Genomic DNA, 21,762 nt, shown 5'->3' with positions numbered 1-21,762 from the left:
TTTAAACTGTAGGAGGATGAACAGTCCTGAAACTTTTAGGAATCCGTAATTACTTTCTTAGGATAACTTCCCTGAAAGTGGAACTGCTGGATCTAAAAGGTACAGGAATCACTCTAAGGCTTTTGAAATACGAAGTAGAGTTTCCTTATCTGTAAACTGAAAGTGTAAGATGAAACTGGTGACTTTCAAGCTTTTCCCTTTTCTTTTTTTCCAGTAGGCTCTTCCAGCAGAAAACTGGGAAGAGAATGAATCAGAGGTGAAGCTACTCTGGTAGAAAGGGGCTGGGCCCATCTGTTGCTGCTCCCGCCACCTTGTCCTCTGTCCCCTCAGCTGCCAAGGGCTCTGAGGGACCTCCAGGTCCCCGAGGCACACAGCTGACAAACCACAGGGTGGGAAGACCTCACATTCCTTTCCACTGACGTCTTGCTATCAGGCGCCTAGCTATCAATGAACTGCTGGCTGTCTAGACAGGTCTGAGATCACTACTGCTGGTGTCCCGCCGTGCCCGCTCCCTACGTGGTCAGCAGGTGCTTGTTAATCTTAGAGAGCTGCCATTTCACAACAGGTACGAGGTGGGAAGGATCCTGCGGGCCAAGCCAAAAGGGAAGAAACTGGGTCACACCCGCTTGAGGGAGATGACTGAGGAGCCTGGATGTGACAGATGAATTAGGGAAATTCCTGTGACTCAAAACGTGTGGATTATAGATGGTATATAATCAAAGTATCATTCTAAATTACAGGCGACTTTGGAAATATCAAATCCAACCTCCTCTTTTTATAGATGAGAAAATGGAACCAGAGAAGGTAAAGGTCTCACTCAGGGCATACAGCAATTTAGTGGCATTATCAGGCATCCTGAAAACCACATAAAGGCTCTTTTCTTTTTACTACATTTGAACCTTCTTCTCCTCCCTGACATAAAGGATAAAGGACAGAGGGGAGGAAGAAACTAACATTTAAAACACCGATTATGTGCCAGACAATAATCTAGATGCCTTCCTCACACTTTGCTCACCGTCAGGATGGGGCACTGTGTAGTCGGGCACATACGATCTTTGCCTCACAAGTTCAGTCCGGGATCCAGAGACACCCAGCGGTGAGTGACAACGCTGCGATGTGAACTCAACCTCTCACTCCAAATACCAACCGTTTCCAACTTCGATCTGTGTTATTAACTGACAAAGGTACCTGTTGCCTAAATATCAGATTGCAGAAGAATTTGGGAAGTAATTTTAAGATGAAATAAGGTAAAAGATGATGAACAATAAACTGATAATAGACAAGACTCCAACTAGGATACAGACACAGTGATTTGAGTCAGAAAGATCAATTTAGGAGAACATGACCCAAAACCCTGCCCAGAACATGTCCTTGAGGGTCCTTTCTTGGCATGGAAGTTGGTGCTACAGGAAATGTAAGCTATAGAGAGAAATTGTCTCCTTCAAGTCAGATTCCACCGGGAAATCCATCCAGTGTTCAACACCCTGCTGTCCTCTCTGCCTGGGAAACCCAGGGCACTCTTCATAAGAACATGAGCTTTAGGAATAGCTCTCCAGTCGTGCAGGAAGCTTGGACACCCAACCTGCAGGCCCGGGGATGTAATCCTTGGGGAGCTGAGGGGCTGCAGAAGGTGCATCAACACCCTGAGTTTGAACTCCAGCACCACCTTTTGTCCAACCCAAATCTACAGCAGATCTTGTGGCTGGAGCCCAGCTCAGTGTCTCCACTCCTCCAAAGAGTGGATTCCAAAGCCACTGCCCTTTGCTCAAGTCACATGAGAGCAGCTTTTTATTCCTGAGAACTATAGGCTATCACACTTGTCTGGCATGCTCTCCATTGCCTCTCCAAACTCACACCTCCTGGGAGGTCCCTCTCCTGTCGCCTCCTTGGCAGCATCACCCACTACTGCCTTCCCTGTGCTCAGCAGATTGGTCGCCTCTTTCCTCTCTTAAATCACTGAGATTTGTCACTAGATATTATGGTGCATTTTCTCTAATTTTTCATGTGTGTGAATCCCATTGGACTCAACATTTACACATTTTTTGAAATTAAGGAAGAGATGGGGTGATGAATTTGACTACCATTTCAGTGCAGTGTATCTGGGAGAATGAATGTGCGAGAGTGAAACCGAGCAGGACACTGCGGGGCCCTTCGGGGTACAGTGGCCTTTCTGTGTTCTCTGTTTCTTGTTTGCAGGAAAAGGCTTGGCCTCAGAGGCCTTCCCTGAGTACCAAAGGGCAGATTCAGACAGTTGCGGGCAAGTGAGGGAATGCAGAAACAAAGGAAGAGAAGTCATGCAACAATAGTACAGGGATAAAGCACAGTCCTAGCTCCCTCTCAAGCGATGTGCATGACAGCATCTTGAGTTCTTCTGCAGGTGGAGGATGGTAATTTCAGGCTGAGCCCTAGAGTCCTGGAACATTGCCCTGTTACCTCATCACCAGCCAATGAGAAGAAAGGCACACACCCGGGAGCCCTCACCCCAAATTTTGCATATAAACACTCTCCCATCAGGGAGTTCAGATTTTTTCAGCACAAGCCACCTGTTCTCTCTACTTGGTTTTTGCAATAAACCTTTCTCTGCTCCAAACTCTGACATTTCAGTTTGTTGGGCACATGGACTTCTTTTCAGTACCAGGACCAGGACTTTGAAGTCAGAGTGCCCACGTTTAAATGCATGCTCTGCCTTGGTCGAGTTATTTAACTCACCTGTGCTCCAGTCTCCACATCTGTAGAATGGGCATAATCATGGTGCCTACCTCACAGGCACTAATTAGATCAGAGAATCCACATAAAGTGCCCAGCATATTATAAATCCTCAAAAATGCCAGCTGCTATTATTATTCCCGTGTGCCAGGCACTGAGCGGGCCACTTGCATCCTCCAGCTCATTCGTTCATCACAGGAACTTGGTGGGATGGTATAGCAAACGCCACTGGGGCCACATCAGCCAGCTACCGCTCCCTCCTTGTCCACAAAGTCCTGCTGTTATTTAGGTTTTTGCCCTCTTACCACCCTCTCCTTGGGGAAGGTGATTCTGCCCTCAGCCCAGGGGTAAGCACTGAATACTTTAAACCAGTCACAGCATTCATCACCAGTGACTGGGTCATAAATGGTCATGTGTCCCCATTCAAGCCAATGAGGGGCAGGGGAAGCCTGGCCAGTGGGGGTGGGAGGTTGGGGAAGGCTTCCTCATTGATGAAAATGAAGCATGCTGGAAGAGACACCCCTCCTCCCTACCCTGGACCTTGTGGTGTCTGGATGTTTGCTTGGCACTGCTGAGACAGGGGGGCAGAGGGGAAGGGAACCACTGAAGGACTGACACGGCAACTGAGCACAGGAAAAACTGGTTAGAACCAAGATGGCAGAAGAATTGACTTTCAGTTGACCTTGAGCCTCATGGCACAGCCTTGGGCGCCATAGTTCCAAGGTTGATCATGAAAGCTCCCAAAGTAGGTGGGGACCCAATTCCTGGAAATCCCTGCCCCTTTCCCAAAATGGCTGGACTAATCTTCCTACTTGTTAGCATATGAAATTACCGAGCCCTTAAAAACTAACAACTCCATACCTTGTGGTCGCTCTCTCTCTCTTGCCTCCAGAGACAGCCCAGACTCTGTCTATGATGTGTTTGTGTCTGCTCTTACTTTAAACTAAACACCCCCACACCTCTCAGTCTCTCTCTCCCTCTTGCCTTTTGAGATGGCCCACATTCTTCCTATGGAGTGTGTATCTGTCCCTTCTGAGTGAGACAGATCGCACTCTGTTTATAGAGTGTGTCTCTCTAAATAAACTTGCTTTCACTCTACTATGCCTTGCTCTTGAATTCTTTCCTGAGCGAGGCAAGAACCTATTCTCCAGCAACACTTTTACATCAAGGAGCCAACACAGAGGGAGGAGGCCGGAGCCAAGTGAAGCAGAGGCAGGTCCCAGCTCCGGGCATAACTGTGCACTCACTGACATGTGAGATGGGACCCATCATGACTGTTACAGCACTCGAGTCATGCTTCTTCTGTAAATTATATCTCCCCAAAAAGGATCCTAACTAATACACTGAAGTGTTTTGCTCCCTATGTTCCAAACAAGGAACCTGAAGTTCAAAGGGATTTGCATTATTTACTCCAAGTCAGATAGACAGCAAGTAGCCATGCAGAGCAGTCTCCTACGTTCCCCACGGCCTCCAGCACCCAGGGCATCACAGAACAAATACTTGTTGTTTAGTAAGTAGGCAGCATCTCAGAGACTCAGTGCTCACCAACCTATACTACTTCCGGGTGGTCAGAGTTCTGCCGCAAGGAGCCCTGAATGTGACGTGCTTCAGTGGTTTGAATGACTTTCCAACCCAGTGTGCACGGTGAGTCTCATGAGTTCTTTTAAAAGCAAGAAGAGTAATTATCTAAAGGGATTCTCATTTCCAGGGCATACTTCAACACACTCCACTCTATCATAAGTAACGCTTGCTCTCTGTTTAAATGACAGACTTGAGTTTGGTAGTTACCATTGCTTAATGTCATCTTCTTTTAAAAAGACTGGATTCATGCTATAAATGCTTATGAAGGCTAGTTCTCCTTTTCTGCAGCAAATTGTGCTGAATTGATCTCAGGGTTTATCTCTACTCTGAGAGTCCCCTAGCTGGGAATCTGGTAGGAAAGCTTGGGGTAGGATACATGAGAACAAGATCCAATTGGAGTGGGAGGAGGTGGTCTCAGATTTTTCTTACCTGAGAAGCCTCAGGGGATAGAATGTTAAAATACACCTTTAATTCCACGGTAAGCTAACCAAGGGACAGTAACTACCAATGATACACTGCACAGTCACAGAGGCATGATTGGGTTCCCCTTCGTGTCCCTGCCTCATGTCAAGCTCTGGCCAAGCTCAGTTCCCACTGAACATACACCTGGGGAGACCTTCAAGGGCAGTGACTTTTTCTGATGGTCAAATGAGGGAGTTATGAGCAGTGGGCTAAGGCTGTAGCTGGGCAACTTCTTCTTAGTATTATACCCATGAAAGGCAAATTGTTGAACCCTTCTCCTATCTTAGGAAATAATCACTGGAGAGAATCAATAATAATAAATGCTCAGTAAGTATTAATTGTTACCTTTAACACACACCAGGCTCCATTTTAAGCTCTATCTCTCTTTCTCTCTCTTTATATATATGTGTACATATATATGTTTAAACAACAGAAAATGATTTTCTCACAGTTCTGAAGGCCAAAAGTCCAAGATCAAGGTGGCAGCAGATCCACTTTCTGATGAGGTTCTCTTCCTGGCTTGCAGATGGCTGCCTTCTCCCCTGGTCCTCACGTGGCCTTTTCTCTGTGCTTGTGCTGGGGAGGGAGGTCCTATGTATGTAGTTATTTGAATTCACACGACCTGTGATAGTTCAACTGTCACCACTTGTATTAATTAGCATGCCTCTCACAACAGTGATAGTAGTAGGTACTACTCTCATAGATGGGAAAACCGAGGCACTGAGACATTCAGTAACACACCCAGGGTTTTAAAGCTAGGAAGTAACAAAGTCAGAATTTAAATCCTGGTCCAGAATCCAGCTCTAATCACCACCCTCTAGTGCCTTAATAGCCAAGATAGTTCACGAGAAGGAACAGATGGTTTGAAAATGGTAAACAGACGGTGAAGAGCAAAACACCTTCTCAAGCCAGTTTCATTTCGTTGTCACCATGTGGCAGGATTTCCTTCTTTGAAAAGGCTGAATAATATTCCACCAGTCTTGACAATGATTTCTTATATATAACACCAAAAGTACAAGCAGAAAAAAAAGCAAGAATATGTATTTCTACAGACTTACAAGTCACTGAAGACCAAGAAAGGCACAGCCCTCTAACGAGCCAGACAACCCTGGAAGGGTCCTCCAGACAGTATCTTGCATTTCACTGAAGGCACGCCCAATCATCTTTCTGCTCATTTCAAAATCTTTTCCACTGTTCTTGACCCTGCTGTGCTTGAATCTGCAGGGGTGCTAAACATCCTTTGAAATCATGGCAGGAAATCCTTGGTAGCACTCTTTTCCCCTCTTGCAGCACTGGGATGTAGTTGAAAACCAGTTAAAATAAGTATTACCTTCCCCTTGAAACCTGTACTGGCTCCGCCTCTCCTGCCTCTCGTCCTGCCCACCTGACCCCCCCACTGAAACCAAGTGCCAGTGACCGGACCCCAGGTGATGGCTCTGTCCGGCCTTTCCCCATCACCCAGCACCTTCTCCAGGGGTCCATGTAAAGGAGTTCAAGGATGAAGAGGGACAAGGGGGAGCTCATGTCTTTAGGACTCAAATTTTCTGATCACTAATTTGCCCTGACTTCTTAGAAAAGGAGTAACTAGGGGGACACCTGGGGTGTGTGTGTGTGTGTGTACCTCTCTCTGAGCCCCTTTCTCGACAAAGCCTCGATCTTGTCCTGTCCTGAGCCTACTTGGTACACTTTCACCAAGAATCCTGCTGAGTCAGTTTGGCAAGAATCCCCCTACCCTTGACATCTGATCAAGTTCCTAGTCCCCCACCTTTGATGGCTAAGTCCTGGGCCTGCCTTCCAGCCGGCAAGAATCTTGTTAGACCAGTTTTGCAAGATTACCCCTACCTTTGATGTCTCCTCTTAGTAATTTTCCATCCATCCCAACCCTCCTGGATTCAGCCCCCAGTGGCCTCTGAGCACAAGAGAGCCCAACAGCACATCTCACCCTACAGAGAACGCAGGGGAAGGAGCCTGGGTAGCGCCCACCCAGGTGATAGCTCAGCTTCCCAGCCACGGGCTCTTCCCTCCATCTCAGTGAGGGGGACAGCAGGACAAAGAGTCTGGGAGGAAAAAAAGTAACACCAGCTTTGCCACTCCTGATACTAGCTGAATAGGGAATTTACTTTCTCTTCCTCAGTTTTCTAGTCTGTAAAATGGAGATAATAATAGTACCTGTCTGATAGCATTATTATGCGAGTTGATTAATATTTATTATACTTATGAAACATAAACACTAATATTTATAAAGCACCTATGTGCATTTCACGTACAAGTTTGATTTTATTATTTAAATAACAATATTTATTACTTAAAAGTGTTATCTTCACCTTTAAGAAAAGTGTCATTTTTAATCTAGGTAGAGTGATGTAAATGGTACAAAGGACATTATAAGCAGCTAAAAAGGGAAATCATTTGAGTAGGGGTGCTTTTTTTCTGCTCTGCGTGGTTAAAATCTTTAAGAAAGAATCTTTAATCATATTAAGTGAAGTAAATAGACAGAGAAAGACAAATATGTGGTATCACTTATATGCAGAATCTAAAAAAAAAGTTATAAATTCTATTTACAAACCAAAAACAGACTCATGGACATAGAAAACAAACTATGGTTACCAAAGGGAAAAGGGCAGGGAGGGACAAGTTAGGAGATGGGAATTAACAGACACACATTACTATATATAAAATAGATAAACAAGGACCTATTGTATTGCACAGGGAACTATATTCATTTTCTTCTAATAACATATAATGGAAAAGAATCTGAAAAGCAAAAATATGTATGTATGTATATGTATAACTGAATCACTTTTGCTGTACACCTGAAACTAACATTGTATATCAATTACACCTCAATAAAAAAAATTTTAAATTAATTAAAAAATAAAGAAAAGATCCTTCACTCTGTAATGTCTAGCAAGTTAATTTTGCTCTTGTTCTGAACGAGAGAGAGAGATGGTAGCACGCTCCACTTTCTAGAAAGGTGACTCAAAAGTGCTCGGGTTTGGCCACAGAGTTCCAAACAAACGATGGAGTGGGAAGTCCTCAGACAGCCGGTTTCCTGGGAGGAGCTGTGTAGCTGTCTCCTTGGGAAACATCTGCTTCTGGGGCCCTGGAGATAGTGGAGGCAGGGCCGGTGGAAGTGGTGGCTGTGGATCCCAAATCTATCTCCCAGCTGGTGCTCAGGAAGGTGCTGGTCCATCTCACTCTTGAGAAACCCTCCTGGGATAAATGCATTCCCTTTTTGTGGAGGGAGGGCTGGGCCACTGAGGAAGTGATGTCTGTAGCCTGCAGGCCAGAGAAGGGGCTGACCTCTGGGGCATGTTGCCTGAAACACTGAGCAACATGGAAGAGCCACTCTGAAAGCACAGAAGAAACCTTCAAGACGAGAACCTGAGTAGGAGAAAAATTCTGGGAGGACTAGGCCATTTTGGAGCATGTGAGAAGGAAAATGCGTTGCAGAGAGCAGCCAGTCTCCTGAAGCCTCCCACGGCCCAGGGTGAGGACAAAGACCAGAAAAAACGCTGAACATACTACTGCTTCTGGGACTGGCCACAGGCAAGTGGGAAATGTGTGCAGTAAAGTGGCAACTTGGATCAATGAATTTAATCTGGATAGAAAAGGGGGAGAGCCAAGAAGTATCAAAATGAATTCTTTCAAGGGAATTTGCTTTAGTGGGTAACTGGGGAACTCCAGTCACCACCAATAAGGTGTGAGAAGGTAGTTTGGGAATGAAAGGGCTCACTGTTTGTTCAGTGGGTTTCAGGTGACTGGGTAATTAACATGCTCTTTTTCCTTCAGGCCACCACTCTTGTTCCTGGCAACCACAGGGCGACCTTTCCATTTTACATAGGAGGTGTTCATCTCCAGAAAGCCAGTTCTCCTAGAGGATTAGAGAAAGTTCTCTGGATGGAGAAAGCCACAGATGAGGAAGGAAGGGAGAACCATCTGTCTAACTTCTCACACCACTGACAGACCTAGATAAATGAAAAGTATGTAGGCGGAGGGAAGAAACGAAGAGAGAAGGCTACCTGGAGTTTCCGCAGGACACCAGAAGGCGGGAGCTAGAAACTCTTTGTCATCTGCCTTCTTAATGCCTACTTTAGTTCTTTCAAGTTTCATCTCCCCTTATGTGCTTCCTAAGAGCCTGCTGCACATCCAGCAATCTTCCTTAGCATTAGTATTACTTCTAGAAATGAGTTTGGGCCAAAGAAACTAAGGACCAAGCAAAACAGAGTAAGGCATAATTTTGTACTTAATTTACTTAAGTTGCTGAATGATTGTTCTTAACACGGTCTAAAACATGTTCCAAATGAATATTCCACTGTGTGATATTAATAAACAACATGCACACAAAGAGTTTTTGGGTCAAATCGGTTTGAGGAACACAGGGTTAATATGAATTATACAGCTTTTTTTCTGGTAAGATTGCTCAGAGCCTTTGATAAACTAGCGTGTATTATAAATCAAGACGGGCTATCAGGTGTGCAGTAATTCCTAAGCTTATTCTTAGAGCATCATGACACAATAATGATTTAAGGAACACATTGTAAGAGATGCTGATTATTTCTCAGCCAGCTGATTTCACTATCTGAAAGTTTCCTTCTATAGTTTTCACCAGGAACCCACCATGGGGGGACATCATGGAGCAGGGAAATGACATGTGAGTCAGGAAACCTGGGATCTAGTCCTAGTTCTTCTAACTAGCAGTGGCAATAGTAGCAAGTTGCTGGGCCTCAGTTTTATCATCTGTAGAATGGGAGAATAGTGGCTTTACTTTACTTGCAGGGCAATAGCTGGGCATCAAATTAAAAATCTGAAATAACACAAATGGAAGTTAATGGTGGTTGGGATACCTGGGCTGAGAAATCCCTTATCTTGTTGGTTTGGATGATGCCTCAGGGCAGCACTCCTTCTCTTTGTTCTTTATTTACTCTTTATCAAATCAACAAAAATCTGAATGCTTGTTTTGTATCAGGCGCTATTTACATTGATTCTAGAAGAACTATGCTGAAACTCATAGCTGATCCTCTGGAAATACTTAAATCCCCCATCTAGGTGTGGTGGCATTGCTTAGGGATATTGTGCAAATGCAAAACTCACTTTGGCTGTCTGGACAAGCTCAGTCTGATAGTCCTTTTGGCCTGTTATTTATGGTCCTTAATGAGTGATTTCCTCCTTGTTAAATGGACCAGTGGAGCAAAACCTGTGACTTCCGGAGCAGAGTTTGCTGCAGGGCGTATCTGCCTAACGCTTCTGTGAACTCAACCTTTCTTCCTTTAAGACCTGGTTTTGTAACTACCTTCCCCAAAGATAAAGGCTAGTATTGGTCTGGGTGGCTTTAGAACAGCCCTGGACGTTTTCAGACTGGAAATCAGCCAACTTTGTGGTGTTAGGGTGTTATCAAACCTGCACTGGAAAAGCATGTGTTTCCAGAGGTGTTTGAGTTTGGCAACTGTGAGGCATATGTTCCTGGAAGAGGTGGGTCAGGCAAACAAACTCAGTTGAGAGTCAAGGGTATAGCATCCTAGAAAACCAGAGCGAATGTGGTTGTAGTACAGCTTGAATAATAATGCCATTTATCACAATTACCTTGAGCCAGGCACTTCACATAGATTAACTCCTTTAAATCTCACCATAGCACCATGGGGGTGTGCCATTATTAGCGCGATTCTACTATTTACAAATTTACAATGTCTGCTCCAGGGTTCTGTTTTCAAGGATAGTAAGCAATGTCCCAATATTGTGGACACATCTGGCAACTTATCTATGTTACCCATAGTTCTGGGGTGAGCCTTCTGGCTATGGCTGATTCGTTCCTGGATGGATACCTGACTCAAAGCCAGCCAATTCATTGTCTAGTCATAATACTCTCAAGAATTTGAATCAGAAGTCATAGAGGTAAGAGTCTGTATAAAAGCTCTAGGGGTGAGGCAGTCATTCTGGATCACGTGCAAGTAGATGAGAAAGGGGAAGGAGCTCTTCTACTGAGAGAGGCAGAGAAAGAAAGAGTCACAGGATGCTAAGAAATGAAAAGAACGGTTAACATTCTAATCTGCCAAGTTCTGATGGGCCACAGTTCTAATCTCAACTCTCGTTATCTGTAAACATGCACAAATGACCTAACTTCTCTAGGACTCAATTTCCTCATCTTTAAAGTTGGAAAGATGGTATCGCCATCAGGTGAATTGCTCAACACAGTGCCCGGCACAGGAGAAGCACTCACAAAATAATAGCTGTTGTCATTATTATTACTATTTGTGATGGCTTTTCAGTTCTTCTAAGGCCTGACTTGACTTAATTCCCTTTTCTAAGATTCCATCATCTCTGTGTCCTCATCATAACCTTCCTTTCACTAGCCTGACACTTGATGGGAGTGCATGAGTTGTCATACAGCATAGTCATAACTAACCCTCTCCCTCACTTCTTTAAAATAGACTATTTTTTTTAGAGCAGTTTTAGATTTACAGCAAAATTGAGCAGAAGGCATGGAGGTTTCCTACATACTCCCCACCCACCCCCTGACACCAGCACAGCCTCTCCCACGACCAACCTCCTTCACAACGGTACACTTGTTACAACTAATGAACCTAAATCAACACATCAATATCACCCAAAGTCCATCGTCTACATTTGGGTTCACTCTTAGTGTTTCACATTTTATGGGTTTGGACAACTTAATAATGACATGTATCTATCATTATAGTACCATATAGAGTAGTTTCATTGCTCTAAAAATCCTCTGTGCTCCATCTATTCAACTGTGCCTCTCCACAACCCTTGACAACCCCTGATCTTTCTACTGTCTCCATGATTTTGCCTTTTCCAGAATGTCTTATAGTTGGAATCATATATATGGTGGCCTTTTCAAATTGGTTGCTTTCACTTAGTAATATGCTTTTGAGCTTCTTCCATGTCTTTTCATGGCTTACTTACTTATTTCTTTTCAGCACTTAATAATATCCCATTGTTTGGTTGTACCATGCTTTATTTATCCATTCATCTACTGAAGGACATCTTGGTTGCTTCCAAGATTTGGTAATTATGAATAAAGCTGATATAAATATTTATGTTCAGGTTTCTGTGTGGACCTCAATTTTCAACTCATTTGAGTAAATACCAAGAAGTACCACAGCTGGGTGTGGTAAGAATATGTTTAGTTTAGTAAGAAACTTCCAAATTTCTGCATTTTCACCAGCAATGAATGAGAGTTCCTGTTAATTTACAACTTCATTTGGTGTTGTCAGTGCGTTGGATTTGGCCACAACCCTCCCCTTTTAAGACCAGCTCTTTAGAGTGTGGTTTGGGGCTTGTGTAGGATTTGTTCTTCATAGAATCACAACAAAAAGAAGACTCACTCACTCTCCCACCATTCCATCTTCTTCTTTCCTCATTAGGTAAGGCAATGCAGCATCAACAATTGATTATACCTTCACCATGCACCATGTGCAATCGGTATTGCACTGGACTGTGTGTGCGTGTGCGTGTGCGTGTGCGTGTGTGAGTGAAGAGCCCTGCTCCTGGCCAGAGAAGCTGATGGGTTAGTAGGAAAAACAAAAGCAGGAAACTCCAAACAATAAACGCCCCTATGACAGTATATATCAAATGCGACATGGTTCTTTACAGACCAATGACTCTTAAATGAGGGTCTATATGTACATTAAAAAACAAACCCAAAACAAAAACAAAAACAAGAAGACAGATTTCCCATCCTCACTCCCCAAATTTCAAATTCAGACAGTCTTAGGAGGGCAATGCTAAATACCTAAAGAATTCCTCAGAGAGTTTTGTTTTGCCCTAGATTTCGTAACCACCACTATAGATTATAAGATTTCTGGAGTTCAGAGTTGTCAAGTATGCCCTGATAACAGGTTGAAAGTTAGACATGGATCTTAGAAGGTGTGAGATACAGAAACAAAAGGAGGAAACATTCCATAAAAGGAGGAGCCAATGCAGGGATTTTTCTCTCTCTATGGCATCTGTTGAGGAATAGGGGGAGATAAAATAGGAATAAAATGAAATAGGAGCAGCAAGTCCAAAAGGGAGACCAACTGAGGAAGAGCAGCACGCTTAAATTTGGCATTTGCATCTGCAGAGTCAGCATCTCCTTGGCCTATTTTTTGCAGCAGTCTTTTGTAAGGTGGGTGGAGCAGTGCTCCTGCTGGTCCTGGTGGTAAAGCTAGGTGACCTCTAGTTAGCTCTCGGGAGGTCTCATTTCTACTCCCAGTCTCCAGTGTCAGTGCAGTAAAGCAAAACCAGCTCCAAGTGAGAGGAGAAGACCAAGAGTGTTTGCATCTTTTGCAGGGATGCTCTGGATCGGCTGGTTCAAGACACCTGGAAAAGCCACCTCAGTCCAATGTTAGCCCAGGCTTGAGCTTGGTGATGGTCTCCAGGAAGTTGGCAGCTCAACTGACTCACGACCTGGTTTTGTGGCAGAGATGCCATCTTTTACAGGAAAGGTTTATGGAGGACAGAAGAGTCTTAGCTCAGGAAGGCTTCTGAGAAACTAGAACGACTTTAACAGGAAAATTTGCCATGTGTCTTTGCTATATATAACTCCTTGTTGAACACAGGGCTGCTGGCTTCCTTCTCCCCAGGAACCAGCAGCCTGTGCACTGAACTGATGTGGAGTTTGCCTTTTCTAAGAATCCCTTCTTCAGGACGTGGCCTCTGGCAGCTTTGCCCCATGAGCTCTTCTCTAGAGTTCGGTCTGTCAGCTTTTCCTTTATCAGGTCTCCCCTATCCTGTGTCCTCTGAGGTCAAGCTCAAATCAAGTAAATCAAGTAGATCAAGTAAATCCTATAGCAAATACAGCAAAAGCTACAGCAAATTCTATAGTGTTTGGGACAATGACTGCTCTCTGAATCAGAATATTCGGGGCCCAGGGACCCACACTGTCAACAACCATGACTGGAGACTCTGATACCCACTGTCCTTCATGGCTATCTACACACAGAGCTTCTAGGGACATCCTGCCTTAGCTGAAGTTCCATGGTGAGGATTTCTTGCTTCATGGTGTGGAGGGAGGGAGACGTGCTCTTTGGGTAGGGGGCCTTCCGGGCCTGTAGGCCTCAGGCCGTCCTCTGTGAGGAGACTCTTGCTGTCTGTGAGTTTGCTGTGTGGTGTCTGTTAGCACTGAAAGACTGACTCAGGTGATCTTCCTCCCCAGTGTTCAGGTACAATCTGCCTCATTGTCATTGTCCTGCCCTCTCCTCACTAAAGCATTGCAGCAAAACAGTCCTATAATGTAGAACCCCAATAAGCCATACTCTCTTATTAGAAGTGAAGACAAGAGCATCTGCTGTGTGGGCAATATTTTTTTCTTCCTCTCTGTGTGCACAGACCTGACGTCATTGCTGGGGAGCCTGGGCAGCGTGTGTATTCAGGTGACTCAGGCGGAGGACACATCCCTCTGGGGAGCATCACCTTTTTCAGGAAGCCTGAAATAGTCCCCAGTATTAGATTCTGAGGACACTTACCAGACCTTCTTTTGAACAAACCATGTCACTGAAAGAGTGAGTCCACATTCGCAGAACAAGTCAGTTTTCCAGAAGTATCTGTGGCAACTGTTTAGAAGCTGTGATGGACTGCCACGTTAAGGGGTGAGGAATCTCACTGTGCCAGTCCACTGGGCTGCATCTCTGAGGGGCTCAGCATGGACAGGACCTCACTGAGGGGCATTCCATGAGGTGCCACAAATGCACCTGGACTCCCTGCGGTGCCATGAAGGAGAAAGCCTCGTCTGTTTTGTTCACCGTGGCATCCTCAGTGCCTGTAGTAGCTGCTCAATAACCCCATGTTGGATGAATGAATTGCCTTCAGCGGACCGAGTATCGTGCTAGAGGTGTGTGAGTTGACTAAGTTTGGTATGGTATGAGTTGGCCAAGACCTGGGCTGTCCTTGAAGAATTCCCAGGCTACTTCGTAAGGCAAATAGGGAAAAAACAAGACAAAATGTAGTAATAGATGTACAGAAATGTCTCAAGGGAATCCAAGGAGGGAGTTAATTGTGTTAGGGGGCATGCTGGTGGATCGGGGCTTTATGTAAGAGGCATACTTGACAGGGACATGTGAAAGGCTGAGAAACATTAAACAGTCAGAAGGACTTCATGCTTCACCAAAGGAATGGGAGCTGAGACGGATCTTGAAGGATGTGTGGGGGAGAGAAGTACAACGGAAGCATGGCTTCCCTACTGAGGAACCCTCTGTAAAAGGGAGGGTCAGGGCAAATCTCTCAAAGGGACATTAGGAAGTATGTATTACGGATGTCACAGTGGGACCATTCTTGCCTCTGTTTTGACTGAGGTACCAACATGGTAATTATCAGCTGTCAAAGGGAGTAAAACAAAACCCACCACTTCTGCACCCCCTGTAGATTTACAGAAGAAATAACTCCAAGGATGTGTTTCATGTCTCCCAACCCTTTCAGCCAGACCAAGAACTTTTCAGGACAAGGATGCTATAAATGTTGCCCCGTTCCCTGTGGACTGTAGTGAAGGCCACCTGGGAGAGAGATGAGGTAAAGCCACCTTGACTCCAGTCCTATTACAGAGGTCCCGTCTTGAGAGGAGAGGGGAACCTCCATCAAAAAGAGCCAGAGATGCATCGCCCAATGCTCAGGGGAAAAGGAAGAAGCTGTAAGAGGCCAGAAGAGAGGTACTCGTCAGGTCAAAGGGGACTGCAGGGGAGATGAGTCTAGCAGGAGACCCATGCAGAACTACAAAAGCACTTTATGAGAAAAGAAGTTCTACCCAGGGACACTAACACTGGCTGTGGACCAGGCCCAGAGACCACAGGGCCAGCCAGTCCAGTAAGTACTGTTCTATCCCTCCAAGCCTCCCCCTGCCCTCTCTTTAAAGTCTGATGTTGAGAGAGTGAGGAAGATCATGAAGAGGAAAGCTGAAGTGTCAACACTCCTTCCCCACTGCGGGCTCCCAGCCTGAGACAGGCCCGAGGCGGACAGGGGATTCAATACTAATTGAAGTTCAGCCTCTTGACTATTGTATGGGACTGGACATTCTTATGACCAAAGTGAGTCACTTTGCGGCTTAAAGTGACTCTAATACTGTTCTGTTATCTAGGAGGGAGCAGAAAAGCCACAGCACCTGCTAGGGTTTTTATCCAGAGGTAGGAAAAGTAAGATCCACTGAAAAACCATTAAGAGACAATGGGAGACAAAACAGTTGTGAGTATATCACACATCACACTTATTCAACATGCCTATTATACACGCAAACGGCGCTTGGCACGCAGCAAGTGTTTTACTGAGTAATGCCAACAAAGCTTAATGACGGCGCCAGAACTCTCTACGTGGAGACACAGAAGTCACAGGAGCACCAGAAATCAAACCTAGAAATCAAACCCTGGGTTGCTATGAACTCTTTGAGGGTTGTTAACTATTTGACCTCAAGAAAGTCATGATTACAGGGTGACATCGGTGACTTGTGGCATCCTAAATGAAGTAGTGTATCCAGGGGGCCAAAGTCCATAGACAGTGTGCCTTTGTGGAAAACAACTAATGACCAATGGCACATGCTTTTCTATGTGCATACAAGATGCACAAAAGTTGTTTTACATCTCCTCACAAGGGAGGATATGCTACCTTAGGATTGGCCTGAAGATGCCAGTTTGCAGTTGATAGAAATAAGAGGATGAGAACTCCTCTAAGGTTTCCTCAAAGGAGAAGACGGTGAGATGGCTCATCAATTCACTCTGTCCTCCTTTTACAGTGCTTTCTTCTATCCTGCAGAGGCTGGAAGTCTAAAGACTACATTTTCTTCATTCCCTGGAAGCTAGGCTTCCTGAAGTGATTTGAGTTTGACCAATTAGTGGCACTCATGTCAATCTAGAAGACAGACATGGGTCAGGGGCCATGCTTCTGCTGCACATGGGCCAAAAAGCACATGGAGGCATGTGGCCTTTCCAGGTTCTATTACTTTCACGGCTGGTGAGAGGCAGTGTGGGGCATTCATTCATATCGTAGCAAGTGTGTTGCGATCCAGCGCTGGCAGCAGTGGAGGATTCCAGGTCACGGCAGCTTCCTGGTTGTATAGCAGCAGTATCATTCTGGTGGAGGTGCTGGCTTCCTGGTTGTAGAAGAGGGAGCAGCTCCCCTGATGGGCCAGTTTTGCAGTGTGATTCAGGAGTCTTTCCTGACAACTCAACCTAGAGTCTGTTTCTTCAACTTTCTCGGTGATTCTCTAAGCCATTTATACCCTGAAATAAATCCTTTCCTCCTTAAACTAGTTTGAAAGGATTATGTTCTCTACCACTGAACCCCAATGAATGCAGCATGACAAAGTATTTATAGAAAACAAAATCAAAGTATGTCTGAAAAGCTTAACACCAGGAGGAATACATGTTAAGAGAGAACTGTTTTATCTAGAGGTGGTGGGTGACATTTATCTGATCATGTGTTTATTCATTCATCCCATATTTTTTGAGGGCTTCCATGTCCCAGATACTGGGAGCAGCTGGTCATTTACTGGAGGTAAAAACAGTGGGATTCCATACTCAGGGCGCTCAAGGTCTCATGACTTATTCCTCTTTTTCACCCCTATTCTCTCTCTCTGGCTAAGAATACTGACTTATACTTTGTTTCATTTAGGGGTCAGACAGTTGAGAGACTTGCTCAAGTCAAGAATTTGGTTCCTAGAGAGCTAAGAGCTCCAGGAGCAAGCTTTACCCTCAACTGTCCAGTCATAAACACGAGTGACTGAGTTTTTCCTGCCAGATACACCAGTAATAAACAAATAGAGCCTACACTTAATCTGTTACCTCACAATCAGGGTTTACTCCCTACACACATAGAACAAGTTTCTACCATCTTTTGGGATGGTAATTTCCCCTCTAATTTCTGCTGTTAACGTCAGGATGATGGGTGTGTTCAGCAGGTCTCCTTTTAAGAAACTGCCAGGTGGTGTGCTGTCAGGGCTGTTCCCTTTGAGATCTGCCTCAGCTTTGGAAGCCATTAAGCACTGCCCAGGCAGCCCTAACCACAACTGAGCCTGGGAAGGGGGGCGGGGGGGGGACGACAAGGGCCAATCATTTCTCCTTTGTCGGCAATCTTTGCCCCCAGATGTTCTACCCAATCCTCCCTCCTGTCCTTTTCCTGTCACAGGTGTCAGAGCCCCATCAGTGTCTGCAGCCTTTCACTACCTACGCCTGCTCTCTCTCCTCTTTCTCTTTAACAGATCTTATCTCCAACAAATCTCCTGGACTCTTAACTCTCTCCAGGGGTCCAGCTCACTGAGCAAAAATACCTTTTCTTTTCAGAGGCTTACCCACTTATTTCTCATTCAACAGCTTTTTCATTTGCATTTGTCTTTCTTTTTTCTTCTTCTCTGTATGAAACCATCCATATCTAGGGCTCTATTTTCCCTAATCTAGGCCCACCTCAATCCCAGCAATAAAGGAGGTAATAGGGACCTCTGGAAGTAATCAGAGTAAAACAAGTAAATGAGGAGAAATACTGGGTAACTGGCATTTGACTCAAAAATATCCTTGATCCTGGACAGCGTGGGAGAGTCCTGGGCTGCCTTTCAGAGAGCTGGATCTTCTGCTGTGATGAGAAGACAGTCTCCAGTGGACACAGGTGTGCCACCTCACCTCTAGTATGTGCCACCAGACTTGTCTGCTCAGTGAAAATAAATGACCGAGTGGGAACGCTCTTCCTAACATGAGTACCCTTAGCAAGCTGCTTATTCTTCAAGGCCCAACTATGTGTCTCCTTCTGTGTGAAGATTTTTCTGCCCCCTGGGGAGCACGGCCCAGGCCTTTGGTGCTCCTACTGCCGGGTGGATGTGGTGGCCACAGTGCGTGGGAATTACTTGAACACGTCACTTTTCCCTGGCTAGGCTGTGAGTCTTAAGGGAGGGATGGTATCCGTCTCGGGTATCTTACTATCCTCCTCATAGGCGTGGACCAGACACTTAGTAGGCGCCCAGTCAGTGTTGGGTGAGGGAAAGGTACCCGCCTGTCTGGAACTAGGCAATGGCCTAGACATCTGTTAGGAAGGTCTTTGGCCTGCGGTTCCAGTCTCAGGCTCAGCCCAGGCATTCCTGTGCATCTGGTTGGTTCAGTGAATACAGAAAATACTGGCCTTTGTTCACAGCATGGCAAAGAGTAAAGAGAAAAGGCAGGAGGCCAGTCAGGACCCTGGAAGATTAGGGAAGGAAATGGAATGTCTCACGGTACCTATTTCTAGGTACAAAAAAAAAACAAACATTCAGGAAAATTTTATTCTATTCCTCATCACCTATACATGGTAAAATGAAAAAGCCAGACAACCAGGCAATAGTCTACTCTGTGAAGGCCTAAGGCCTAAGGGGAACCCCAGGGGCTGGAAGGATGTCTGACTGCACTTTCCTGATGGTAGGAGGATCTCGAGGGCAGGGATACCCCACAGGGCCCTGCAGCACTCAGAGCCCACCTCGTGCTAACTGCCATTTTCTCTCGCCTGGATGTGTCATTTCATTAGCCTCCTAACTGGTCTTCCTGCTTCTGCTTTTCTCTACAATCTGTTTCTCACACCACAGCCAGAGTCTTCTTGTAAAAATGGAAATCAAGTTGTGTCACCTCCTGCATTAAACTGTCCAGTGGTTTTCCACTGCACTTAGGATATGATGTTATCACATTTCATTCTGACTCTGGTCTGGTTCCTCCTCTGTGTACAAAGCCCTAAGAAGCCTTGGCCCCCACCCACCTCTCCATCTCAGGCTGCCTTCCCCTTATAGAATGTGCTCCAGGCACAACGGCCTTCCTTCAGTCCCTGGAGCGTGTAGAGTATGTCGCTGCCTCAGGGCCTTTGTACTTGCATCCTTGGCCACTCTGTCCTCAGTTCTCTGAATGGCTGCCTCCTTCCCAACCTTCTGGTCTCAGTTCAGTAATATACACTCCACGAGACCTGCTTTGACCTCCTATCTAAATGAACTTATTAGCAAGTTTCTCACAATTACTTTGCCCTATTTTATTTTCTTTATAGCCTTTATCACTTTGTAAAATGATTGTGTTTATTTACTGATTTACTAGTTTAGCAACTTTTCCCTAGCACTAGAATGTTAGCTTCAGAGACTGGCTTGTAACTGCATTGTATACTGCAGAGATTAAGTTCCTGGCACAAAGTAAGTCGAGAATAAACAGTTTTGGTTGGTGTTGATAAATGATGAGACTTAACCCATTCTCCCCCACTTCTCCCGTGGTACTGACATGCTCTGCAGATGGGACATACCTTTCCTTTGTAAAGTGGGTTGAAGTGCCTGCTTATCTTGGAGGAAGGGTCAGTCCAGGACACACATTAGCATACTTTTCAAGCACTTAGTTTTAGGCAGAGCTCATGCACAGCATCTAATGTTTCCCAAGAGGGGCAGTATGATGGTTCTAAAGATGGCCACCACCAGTTCCTTCCCTCCTTGTATACGCATGCTACTTCACTATCAAGAGATAAAAACCATCTTCCTCCTCCTTGCATCTAATCAACCTTGTGATTTGTTTTGACTAATAAAAAGAATGGAGCAGAAGTGATATTCTGGGTCTTGTAAGCCCAGGTCCTAACAGAATTGGCATCATCTGTTTCTTCCATTTTGGAAGCCAGCTTCTGTGTAAGAAGGTCAATACCCTGAGAATGCCATGATTTGAGGGAGCCTGAATTATCTATGTAGAGAAGTCCCAGTGAAGGGCATCGAGGCACCAGATATGTAAGTGAAACCTTGGATCTTGCAGCCCAGTCTGTGAATGCAGCCTAATGAGTGACCCTAGCCCATGCCACTTGAAGCAGAAGAACCTACCAACCAAGCCAAATCTACCTACAGAATCATAAGAGGTAAATCCTTGGAGCTTTAAGATACAGTAAATTTGGGGTGGTCTGTTAAGCAGCAGACAGCCAATGTTAGCTAAATCCTGAGGCCTGAAGAAAATTTGAGCTTCTCAGGCTTTAATCTACAAATACAAATACAAATAAATCATCAGGGCACATTTTTAAAAGGCAGGTTCTGATTTTGTAGGTCCAGGGTACAGTAGAGATCTCACCAGCTCCTAAGTGATGTCCACACCAATGACAAAGTGCATGGACTATATTTTGAGTAGCAAGGCCAGATCCCAGCCTCCAGAAAGTTCTCTACTTAAATCATCTTAGAAAACCCCAGGCTTTCCCCATGCATAGTTGAGGAAAGACTATTACGAAAAGGGTTCTGGTCAAGTAAGTTTGGGAAATACCACCGACTATATTCTGCCACTAGAGACTCAAACCATGTATTTGCTACTTCAAAGCTCTTAGAGTTAGCTCCTCCAGTAAAGAAATCTGTTCAACTCTATTTAGCACAATATTTCCTGAGGGTATTTGATGATAGCTATTAATATCTTAGAGAACTAGCATTCTGTGGGACATACCCGGAGAAGCACAAAGCCATCCTGGTTTTTAAATTTTTTAAATAACTTAGTTGGTTTCTCATTGTCCCTCAATAATGAATACTCAGAGTTACATGATTTTGCAACCTGGAACCTTTTTTCCTTAGATCTAACCTAATTCATTACCCCTTGCTGCAGTGTAAGAAGTTTCTGTTCATGTTTCATAGAATGGGAGGACAATGCATCTCTCTGTTATCCAGCCCCTTCTATTTCTGAAGCTCTCTCCTCGTCAAAGTCCTTGATCTTCCAGTTCTTTCACTTTTTCTTTCCATTTCTCAGCACTTCATTGTTCTTTTTCTAAGCTCTACCACTCAATCAGCAGAGTCCCCTTGCATTAGTTTCTTGATACCTTTAAATATACATATTCCTACTTGTAACATGAAGGTACTCCTAGTATTGGGTGGGGATTAAATGAACCAATCTCCGTGAGTCACTTCACATAAGGCCCTCGAGTCTGAATCGCTCAATAAAGGTCAGCTCTTGTTGTCACTATTCTGGGTCTGAGCTCCACCTCTTGCAGCTCTAACTCTCTGGCACTATGGGCGATCATGTCCCACTGAGGCTGTGAGGAGGTAAGAGACTATGGGGACATGTGACTGATTGAAACTCATCTAATTCC

General features: G+C 44.9%; 1 long non-coding RNA gene across 1 annotated transcript; it reads left to right on the top strand.

Moving 5' to 3' along the window:
• The first annotated feature begins 7,842 nt into the window (after positions 1 to 7,842).
• On the top strand, positions 7,843 to 9,097 carry LOC135321285 (uncharacterized). The gene is made up of 2 exons (XR_010380883.1): positions 7,843 to 8,298; positions 8,542 to 9,097. It is a non-coding gene; the product is annotated as an uncharacterized LOC135321285 (long non-coding RNA).
• The last annotated feature ends 12,665 nt before the right edge of the window (positions 9,098 to 21,762 follow it).

This window comes from Camelus dromedarius, chromosome 5 (assembly GCF_036321535.1).
Source record: "Camelus dromedarius isolate mCamDro1 chromosome 5, mCamDro1.pat, whole genome shotgun sequence".
In the NCBI taxonomy this organism is placed as follows: Eukaryota; Metazoa; Chordata; class Mammalia; order Artiodactyla; family Camelidae; genus Camelus; species Camelus dromedarius.
The sequence above is the reverse complement of the archived record's forward strand: the minus strand, read 5'-3'. Positions and strand labels throughout refer to the sequence as shown.